Below are 11708 nucleotides of genomic sequence, written 5' to 3'. Positions count from 1 at the left end.
TTGATAGTGTGATCAAAGCATTTGGTTTTATACAGACTTTTGGAGAAGCCTGTATTTATAAGAAAGTGAGTGGGAGCTCTGTAGCATTTCTGATATTATATGTGGATGACATATTGCTAATCGGAAATGATATAGAATTTCTGGATAGCATAAAGGGATACTTCAATAAGAGTTTTTCAATGAAAGACCTCGGTGCAGCTGCTTACATATTGGGCATTAAGATCTATAGAGATAGATCAAGACGCTTAATTGGACTTTCACAAAGCACATACCTTGAAAAAGTTTTGAAGAAGTTCAAAATGGATCAAGCAAAGAAATGATTCTTGCCTGTGTTACAAGGTGTGAAGTTGAGTAAGACTCAATGCCCGACCATTGTAGAAGATAGAGAGAAAATGAAAGATGTTCCCTATGCTTCGGCCATAGGCTCTATCATGTATGCAAAGCTGTGTACCAGACCTGATGTGTGTCTTTCTATAAGTCTAGCAGGGAGGTACCAAAGTAATCCAGGAGTGGATCACTTGACAGCTGTCAAAAACATCCTGAAATACCTAAAAAGGACTAAGGATATGTTTCTCATATATGGAGGTGACAAAGAGCTCATCGTAAATGGTTGCGTTGATGCAAGCTTTGACACTGATCGGGACGATTCTAAATTGCAAACCGGATACGTGTTTACATTAAATGGTGGAGCTGTCAGTTGGTGCAGTTCTAAACAAAGCGTTGTGGCGGGATCTACATGTGAAGCGGAGTACATAGCTACTTCGGAAGCAGCAAACGAAGGAGTCTGGATGAAGGAGTTCATATCTGATCTAGGTGTCATACATAGTGCATCGGGTCCAATGAAAATCTTTTGTGACAATACTGGTGCAAATGCCTTGGCAAAGGAATCCAGGTTTCACAAGAGAACCAAGCACATCAAGAGGCGCTTCAATTCCATCCGGGATCTAGTCCAGGTGGGAGACATAGAGATTTGCAAGATACATACGGATCTGAATGTAGCAGACCCGTTGACTAAGCCTCTTCCATGAGCAAAACATGATCAGCACCAAAGCTCCATGGGTGTTAGAATCATTACCGTGTAATCTAGATTATTGACTCTAGTACAAGTGGGAGACTGAAGGACATATGCCCTAGAGGCAATAATAAAGTTATTATTTATTTCCTCATATCATGATAAATGTTTATTATTCATGCTAGAATTGTATTAACCGGAAACATAATACTTGTGTGAATACATAAACAACCTAAGCGTCACTAGTATGCCTCTACTTGACTAGTTCGTTAATCAAAGATGGTTATGTTTCCTAACCATAGACATGTGTTGTAATTTGATTAACTAGATCACATCATTAGGAGAATGATGTGATTGACATGACCCATTCCATTAGCTTAGCACCCGATCGTTTAGTATGTTGCTATTGCTTTCTTCATGACTTATACATGTTCCTATGACTATGAGATTATGCAACTCCCGTTTACCGGAGGAACACCTTGTGTGCTACCAAACGTCACAACGTAACTGGGTGATTATAAAGGAGCTCTACAGGTGTCTCCAAAGGTACATGTTGGGTCGGTGTATTTCGAGATTAGGATTTGTCACTCCGATTGTCGGAGAGGTATCTCTGGGCCCTCTCGGTAATGCACATCACATAAGCCTTGCCACCATTGCAACTAATGAGTTAGTTGTGAAATGATGTATTACGGAATGAGTAAAGAGACTTGCCGGTAACGAGATTGAACTAGGTATTGAGATACCGACGATCGAATCTCGGGCAAGTAACATACCGATGACAAAGGGAACAACGTATGTTGTTATGCGGTCTGACCGATAAAGATCTTCGTAGAATATGTAGGAGCCAATATAAGCATCCAGGTTCCGCTATTGGTTATTGACCGGAGACGTGTCTCGGTCATGTCTACATTGTTCTCGAACCCGTAGGGTCCGCACGCTTAACGTTACGATGACAGTTTAATTATGAGTTTATATATTTTGATGTACCGAAGGTTGTTCGGAGTTCCGGATGTGATCACGGACATGACGAGGAGTCTCGAAATAGTCGAGACATAAAGATTGATATATTGGACGGCTATATTCGGACACCGGAAGTGTTTCGGAGAAGTTTCGGATAAAACCGGAGTACCGGGGGGTTACCGGAACCCCCCCGGGGGTTAATGGGCCTCATGGGCCCAAAGTGGAGCGGAGGAGGGGCGGCCAGGGCAGGCCGCGCGCCCCCTCCCCCTCTAGTCTGAATTGGACAAGGAGGGGGGCGGCGCCCCCCTTTCCTTCCTCTCCTCTCTCCCTTCCTTCCCCCTCTCCTAGTTGGACAAGGAAAAGGAGGGAGTCCTACTCCCGGTAGGAGTAGGACTCCTCCTTGGCGCGCCCCCTCCTGGCCGGCCGCCCCCCCCCCCCTTGCTCCTTTATATACAGGGGCAGGGGGCACCTCTAGACACACAAGTTGATCTTCGTGATCGTTCTCTTAGCCGTGTGCGGTGCCCCCCTCCACCATAATCCTCGATAATATTGTAGCGGTGCTTAGGCGAAGCCCTGCGACGGTAGAACATCAAGATCGTCACCACACCATCGTGCTAACGAAACTCTTCCCCGACACTTTGCTGGATCGGAGCCGGGGATCGTCATCGAGCTGAACGTGTGCTAGAACTCAGAGGTGCCGTAGTTTCGGTACTTGATCGGTCGGGTCGCGAAGACGTACGACTACATCAACCGCGTTGTCATAACACTTCCGCTTTCGGTCTACGAGGGTACATGGACAACACTCTCCCCTCTCGTTGCTATGCATCACCATGATCTTGCGTGTGCGTAGGAATTTTTTTGAAATTACTACGTTCCCCAACACTTTAAAGATCAAGGACTGACTAGACATTGTAATTCATGGTAAAAGAGATCCAATCATAGTCATACCCAATATAAATTAACAGTGATGAATGCAAATGACGGCTGTGCTCTCCAGCTAGTGCTTTTTAACAAGAGGGTGATGATGAAGGAAATATGCCCTAGAGGCAATAATAAAGTTATTATTTATTTCCTTATATCATGATAAATGTTTATTATTCATGCTAGAATTGTATTAACCGGAAACGTAATACTTGTGTGAATACATAGACAAACAAAGTGTCACTAGTATGCCTCTACTTGACTAGCTCGTTAATCGAAGATGGTTATGTTTCCTAACCATAGACATGAGTTGTCACTTGATTAACGGGATCACATCATTAGGAGAATGATGTGATTGACATGACCCATTCCATTAGCTTAGCACCCGATCATTTAGTATGTCGCTATTGCTTTCTTCATGACTTATACATGTTCCTATGACTATGAGATTATGCAACTCCCGTTTACCGGAGGAACACTTTGTGTGCTACCAAACGTCACAACATAACTGGGTGATTATAAAGGTGCTCTACAGGTGTCTCCAAAGGTACATGTTGGGTTGGCATATTTCGAGAATAGGATTTGTCGCTCTGATTGTCGGAGAGGTATCTCTGGGCCCTCTCGGTAATGCACATCACTTAAGCCTTGCAAGCAATGCAACTAATAAGTTCGTTGCAAGATGATGTATTACGGAATGAGTAAAGAGACTTGTCGGTAACGAGATTAAACTAGGTATTGAGATACCGACGATCGAATCTCGGGCAAGTAACATACCGATGACAAAGGGAACAACATATGTTGTTATGCGGTCTGACCGATAAAGATCTTCGTAGAATATTTAGGAGCCAATATGAGCATCCAGGTTCCGCAATTGGTTATTGACCGGAGACGTGTCTCGGTCATGTCTACATTGTTTTCGAACCCGTAGGGTCCGCACACCTAACGTTACGATGACAGTTTCATTATGAGTTTATATATTTTGATGTACCGAAGGTTGTTCGGAGTCCCAGATGTGATCACGGACTTGACAAGGAGTCCCGAAATGGTCGAGACATAAAGATCAATATATTGGACGACTATATTTGGACACCGGAAAGGTTCCGGGTGAGATTGGGACAATACCGGATCATCGGGAGGTTATCGGAACCCCCCGGAAGGTATATGGGCCTTATTGGGCCTTAGTGAAAAGGAGGGGAAAGGAGCAAGGGAGGGGGTGCCCCCCCCCATGCCCAATCCGAATTGGGAGGGGGGCCGCCCCCCCCTTTCCTTCCTCCCTCCTTCCTCTTCCTTCCCTCTCCTACTCCTAATAGGAAAAAGGGGAGTCCTACTCCCGGTGGGAGTTGGACTCCCCCCTTGGGCGCGCCACCCTCCTTGGCCGGCCCCCTCCTCCACTCCTTTATATACGGGGGCAGGGGGCACCCTAGAGACACAACAATTGATCATTGATCTCTTAGCCGTGTGCGGTGCCCCCCTCCACCATAATCCTCGATAATATTGTAGCGGTGCTTAGGCGAAGCCCTGCGACGGTAGAACATCAAGATCGTCACCACGCCGTCGTGCTGACGGAACTCTTCCCCGACACTTTGCTGGATCGGAGTCCGGGGATCGTCATCGAGCTGAACGTGTGCTAGAACTCGGAGGTGCCGTAGTTTCAGTGCTTGATCGGTCGGGCCGTGAAGACGTACGACTACATCAACCGCATTGTGCTAACGCTTCCGCTTCCGGTCTATGAGGGTACGTAGACAACACTCTCCCCTCTCGTTGCTATGCATCACCATGATCTTGCGTGTGCGTAGGAAATTTTTTGAAATTACTATGTTCCCCAACAGTGGCATCCGAGCCAGGTTTTATGCGTAGATGTCATATGCACGAGTAGAACACAAGTGAGTTGTGGGCGATATAAGTCATACTGCTTACCAGCATGTCATACTTTGGTTTGGCGGTATTGTTGGATGAAGCGGCCTGGACCGACATTACGCGTACGCTTACGCGAGACTGGTTCTACCGACGTGCTTTGCACACAGGTGGCTGGCGGGTGTCAGTTTCTCCAACTTTAGTTGAACCGACTGTGGCTACGCCCGGTACTTGCGAAGGTTAAAACAGCACCAACTTGACAAACTATCGTTGTGGTTTTTGATGCGTAGGTAAGACTGGTTCTTGCTAAGCGCGTAGCAGCCACGTAAAACTTGCAACAACAAAGTAGAGGACGTCTAACTTGTTTTTGCAGGGCATGTTGTGATGTGATATGGTCAAGACGTGATGAGATAAAAGTTGTTGTATAAGATGATCATGTTTTGTTGAAGTTATCGGCAACTGACAGAAGCCTTATGGTTGTCTCTTTATTGCATAAGATGCAAGCGCCAAATAATTGCTTTACTTTTTCGCTATGCGATAGCAATAGTTGCAAGAGCAATAGTTGGCGAGACGACCATGTGACGACACATTGATATAGATCAAGATGATGGAGATCATGGTGTCATGCCGGTGACGATGGAGATCATGACAGTACTTTGGAGATGGCGATCAAAGGTGCAAGATGATCATGGCCATATCATGTCACATATTATGATTGCATATGATGTTTATCTTTTATGCATCTTATTTTGCTTAGTTCGACAGTAGCTTTATAAGATGATCTCTCACTAAATTTCAAGATAAAAGTGTTCTCCCTGAGTATGCACCGTTGCCAAAGTTCGTCGTGCCCAGACACCACGTGATGATCGGGTGTGATAAGCTCTACGTCCATCTACAACGGGTGCAAGCCAGTTTTGCACACGCAGAATACTCAGGTTAAACTTGACGAGCCTAGCATATGCAGATATGGCCTCGGAACACTGAGATCGAAAGGTCGAGCGTGAATCATATAGTAGATATGATCAACATAATATGTTCACCATTGAAAACTACTCCATTTCACGTGATGATCGGTTATGGTTTAGTTGATTTGGATCACATGATCACTTAGATGATTAGAGGGATGTCTATCTAAGTGGGAGTTCTTAAGTAATATGATTAATTGAACTTTAATTTATCATGAACTTAGTCCTGGTAGTATTAGCATATCTATGTTGTAGATCAATAGCTCGCGATGTTGCTCCCCGTTTAATTTTTATATGTTCCTAGAGAAAACTAAGTTGAAAAATGTTAGTAGCAATGATGCGGATTGGATCCGTGATCTGAGGTTTATCCTTATTGCTGCACAGAAGAATTATGTCCTTGATGCACCGCTAGGTGACTGACCTATTGCAGGAGCAGATGTAGACGTTATGAACGTTTGGCTAGCTCAATATGATGACTACTTGATAGTTCAGTGCACCATGCTTAACAGCTTAGAATCGGGATTTCAAAGACGTTTTGAACATCATGGACCATATGAGATGTTCGAGGAGTTGAAGTTAATATTTCAAGAAAATACCCGAGTTGAGAGATATGAAGTCTCCAACAAGTTCTATAGCTAAAAGATGGAGGAGAATAGCTCAAGCAGTGAGCATGTGCTCAGATTGTCTGAGTACTACAATTGCTTGAATCAAGTGGGAGTTAATCTTCCAGATAAGAGAGTAATTGACAAAGTTCTCTAGTCACTATCACCGAGTTACTAGAACTTAGTGATGAACTATAATATGCAAGGGATGACAAAAGTAATTCCCAAGCTCTTCGTGATGCTGAAATCGACGAAGGTAGAAGTCAAGAAAAGCATCAAGTGTTGATGGTTGACAAAGACCACTAGTTTCAAAAAGGGCAAAGGGAAGAAAGGGAACTTCAAGAAGAACGGCAAGCAAGTTGCTGCTCAAGTGAAGAAGCCCGTCTGGACCTAAGCCTGAGACTGAGTGCTTCTACTGCAAAGGGACTGGTCACTGGAAGCGGAACTACCCCAAGTAATTGGCGGATAAGAAGGATGGCAAAGTGAACATAGGTATATTTGATATACATGTTATTGATGTGTACTTTACTAGTGTTTATAGCAACCCCTCAGTATTTGATACTCGTTCAGTTGCTAAGAATAGTAACTTGAAACGGGAGTTGCAGAATGAACAGAGACTAGTTAAGGGTGAAGTGACGATGTGTAAGGGAAATGGTTCCAAGATTGATATGATCATCATCACACACTCCCTATACTTTCGGGATTAGTGTTAAACCTAAAATAAATGTTATTTAGTGTTTGTGTTGAGCATGAATATGATTGGATTATGTTTATTGCAATACGGTTATTCATGTAAGTTAGAGAATAATTGTTGTTCTGTTTACATGAACAAAACCTTCTATGGTCATACACCCAATGAAAATGGTTTGTTGGATCTCGATCGTGGTGATACACATTTTTATAATATTGAAGCCAAAAGATGCAAAGTTAATAATGATAGTGCAACTTATTTGTGGCACTGCCGTTTAGGTCATATTGGTGTAAAGCGCATGAAGAAAATCCATGCTGATGGGCTTTTGGAATCACTTGATTATGAATCAGTTGATGCTTGCGAACCATGCCTCATGGGCGAGATGACTAAGACTCCATTCTCCGGAACAATGGAGCGAGCAACAGATTTGTTGGAAATCATACATACTGATGTATGTGGTCCGATGAATATTGAGGCTCGCAACAGGTATCATTATTTTCTGATCTTCACAGATGATTTGAGCAGATATGAGTATATCTACTTGATGAAACACAAGTCTGAAACATTTCAAAAGTTCAAAGAATTTCAGAGTGAAGTGGAGAATCATCGTAACAAAAATAAAAGTTTCTATGATATGATCGCAGAAGTAAAATATTTGAGTTACGAGTTTGGTCTTCAGTTAAAACAATGTGAAATAGTTTCACTACTCACGCCACCTGGAACACCATAGTGTAATGGTGTGTCCGAACATCGTAATCGTACTTTATTAGATATGGTGCAATCTATGATGCCTCTTACCGATTTACCACTATCGTTTTGGGGTTATGCATTAGAGACAGCTACATTCACATTAAATAGGGCACCATCTAAATCCGTTGAGACGACACCGTATGAACTATGGTTTGGCAAGAAACCTAAGCTGTCGTTTCTTAAAGTTTGAGGTTGCAATGCTTATGTGAAAAATTTTCAACCTGATAAGCTCAAACCCAAATCGGAGAAGTGCATCTTCATAGGATACCCAAAAAGAAAATGTTGGGTACACCTTCTATCATAGATCCGAAGGCAAGATATTCATTGCTGAGAATGGATCCTTTCTAGAGAAGGAGTTTCTCTTGAAAGAAGTGAGTGGGAGGAAAGTAGAACTTGATGAGGTAACTGTACCTGCTCCCTTATTGGAAAGTAGTTCATCACAGAAATATGTTACTGTGACTACTACACCAATTAGTGAGGAAGCTAATGATGATGATCATGTAACTTCAGATCAAGTTGCTACCGAAACCTCGTAGGTAAACCAGAGTGAGATCCGCACCAGAGTGGTACGGTAATCCTGTTCTGGAGGTCATGTTACTTGACCATGACGAGCCTACGAACTATGAGGAAGCGATGATGAGCCCAGATTCCGCGAAATGGCTTGAGGCCATGAAATCTGAGATGAGATCCATGTATGAGAACAAAGTATGGACTTTGATTGACTTGCCCATTGATCGGCGAGCCATTGATATTAAATGGATCTTCAAGAGGAAGACGGACGCTGATAGTAGTGTCACTATCTACAAAAGCTAGAATTGTCGCAAAAAGGTTTTCGACAAGTTCAAGGTGTTGACTACGATGAGAGTTCCTCACTCGTATCTATGCTTAAGTTTGTCCGAATCATGTTAGCAATTGCCGCATTTTATGAAATCTGGCAAGTGGATAAACAAAACTGCATTCCTTAATAAATTTATTAAAGAAGAGTTGTATATGATGCAACAAGAAAGTTTTGTCAATCATAAAGGTGCTAACAAAATATGCAAGCTCCAGCGATCCATCTTTGGACTGGTGCAAGCATCTCGGAGTTGGAATATACGCTTTGATAAGTTGATCAAAGCATATAGTTTTATACAGACTTGCAATGAAGCCTGTATTTACAAGAAAGTGAGTGGGAGCACTACAGCATTTCTGATAAGTATATGTGAATAACATATTGTTGATCAGAGATAATGTAGAATTATTCTGCAAAGCATAAAGGAGTGTTTGAAAGGAGTTTTTCAAAGAAAGACCTCGGTGAAGCTGCTTACATATTGAGCATCAAGATCTATAGAGATAGAGCAAGACGCTTGATAAGTTTTTCAATGAGTACATACCTTGACAAGATTTTGAAGTAGTTCAAAAATAGAACAGTCAAAGAAAGAGTTCTTACCTGTGTTACAAGGTGTGAAGTTGAGTAAGACTCAAAACCCGACCACGGCAGAAGATAGAGAGAGAATGAAAGTCATTCCCTATTGAGGGAGTCCTGGATTAGGGGGTGTTCGGGTAGCCGGACTATACCTTCAGCCGGACTCCAGGACTATGAAGATACAAGATTGAAGACTACGTCCCGTGTCCGGATGGGACTTTCCTTGGCGTGGAAGGCAAGCTTGGCGATGCGGATATTCAAGATCTCCTACCATTGTAACTGACTCTATGTAACCCTAACCCTATCCGGTGTCTATATAAACCGGAGGGTTGTAGTCCGTAGGACATCAACACAATCAACTCCATAGACAACAATCATACCATAGGCTAGCTTCTAGGGTTTAGCCTCCTTGATCTCGTGGTAGATCTACTCTTGTACTACCCATATCATCAATATTAATCAAGCAGGACGTAGGGTTTTACCTCCATCGAGAGGGCCCGAACCTAGGTAAAACATCGTATTCCCTGCCTCTTGTTACCATCCGGTCTAGACGCACAGTTTGGGACCCGCTACCCGAGATCCGCTGGTTTTGACACCGACATTGGTGCTTTCATTGAGAGTTCCTTTGTGTCGTCGCCTTTAGGCCTGATGGCTCCTTTGATCATCAACAACGATGCGGTCCAGGGTGAGACTTTTCTCCCCGGACAGATCTTCGTCTTCGGCGGCTTCGCTCTGCGGGCCAATTCGCTCGACCACCTGGAGCAGATCGAAAGCTACGCCCCTGGCCATCAAGTCAGGCTTGGAAACTTAAACTACACGGCTCTCATCCGCGGAGACTTGATCTTCGACGGGTTCGAGCCACAGCCAAGCGCGCCGCACTATCTCGAGGGGCATGATATAGCTCTGCCTCCGGACAGTGTCCTGGAGGCCACACACGCATCGGTTCCGACCCCTAACTCGGAGCCTATTGCGCCAATCGAGGACGAGCGGTTGGACGTCACCTCGGGGGCTGCGATCTCAAAGGCGATCGAGCCGAACGCTAGCCCCACACTCTGCATGACCCGTGACTCCGAGGATCCGGACTCCTCCCCGGACTCCGAACCCCCCGTGCCCCTGCCAATCGAATCCGATTGGGCGCCGATAATGGAGTTCACCGCCGCAGACATCTTTCAGCACTCGCCTTTTGGCGACATCCTGAATTCTCTTAAGTCTCTCTCTTTATCAGGAGAGCCCTGGCCGGATTACGGTCAGCGAGGATGGGATACAGACGATGAAGAAACTCAAAGCCCACCCACCACCCACTTGGTAGCCACTATCGACAATTTAAACGACGTGCTCAACTTCGACTCCGGAGACATCGACAGCATGGATGACGATGCAGGAGATACCAACGAACCAATGCCCATAGGGCATTGGACAGCCACCCCATCTCATGATGTGTACATGGTGGATACCCCTAAAGGAAGCGACAACGAGGAAAAAGGGGAAAGGACGGGAGATCGACCCCCAGAAAAGCAATCAAAGCATCAGCGTAAACGCCGACCCAAGCCCCGCCTCGACAAAAACCCAGCCATAGAGCAGGACGAGCCGGTAGACGACGAGTAGGCCTTAGAGCAACCGTCTGAATAGGGCAACATGGATAGAGAAACCGAACATCCCTCCTCCGGCGAAAACGGCATTTCGGACGACCTCACGCCGGATAAACCTATGGAGCAGAAGAATCTCCATGAGAGGCTCGTTGCAACTGCACGCAGCCTAAAAAAGCAGAAGCGGAAGCTAAAAACAGTGGAAGATGCACTCCGGATTAGATGGAGCAAAGTAATCAATACTGCAGATAAATATGGCGATAGTCGTGGCACTAAAAGCTATCCGAAAAGAAAGCTACTGCCTGAATTCGACGAAGAGGCCCTAGAGCCCTCGCATTCAAAAAATGAGAAAGCCACACGGTCGGATAGACGACCCCATAAAGCGGCAAGCGGCGCCGCACTTAAATCGGCATGCGACCCACTTAAGGATTCGCACCATGGCCCAGTCAGGTCCATTTATGGGCCAAGAAAGCAAGCTCTCATAAGCAATGCTATGAAGCCATCATCAGAATCCGGCACACCCAAATACAGGGGCGCCGCACACCCCCTATGTTTCACCGATGAGGTCCTGGACTATGAATTTCCAGAGGGATTCAAACCCGTAAACATAGAGGCATATGATGGAACAACAGACCCTGGAGTCTGGATCGAGGATTATATCCTCCACATACACATGGCTAGAGGAGATGATCTCCACGCCATAAAATATTTACCCCTTAAGCTCAAAGGGCCAGCCCGGCATTGGCTTAAAAGCCTTCCCAAAAACACAATTGGAAGCTGGGAAGAGCTCGAGGATGCTTTCCGAGCAAACTTTCAAGGGACCTATGTCCGCCCTCCGGATGCAGACGATCTTAGTCACATAACTCAACAACCCGGAGAATCAGCTCGGCAGTTCTGGAATAGATTCCTCACTAAAAAGAATCAGATAGTCGACTGTCCGGACGCCGAAGCCTTAGCAGCTT

This window comes from Triticum urartu, chromosome 7 (genome assembly GCF_003073215.2).
Source record: "Triticum urartu cultivar G1812 chromosome 7, Tu2.1, whole genome shotgun sequence".
Taxonomy (NCBI): domain Eukaryota; kingdom Viridiplantae; phylum Streptophyta; class Magnoliopsida; order Poales; family Poaceae; genus Triticum; species Triticum urartu.
The sequence above is the reverse complement of the archived record's forward strand: the minus strand, read 5'-3'. Positions refer to the sequence as shown.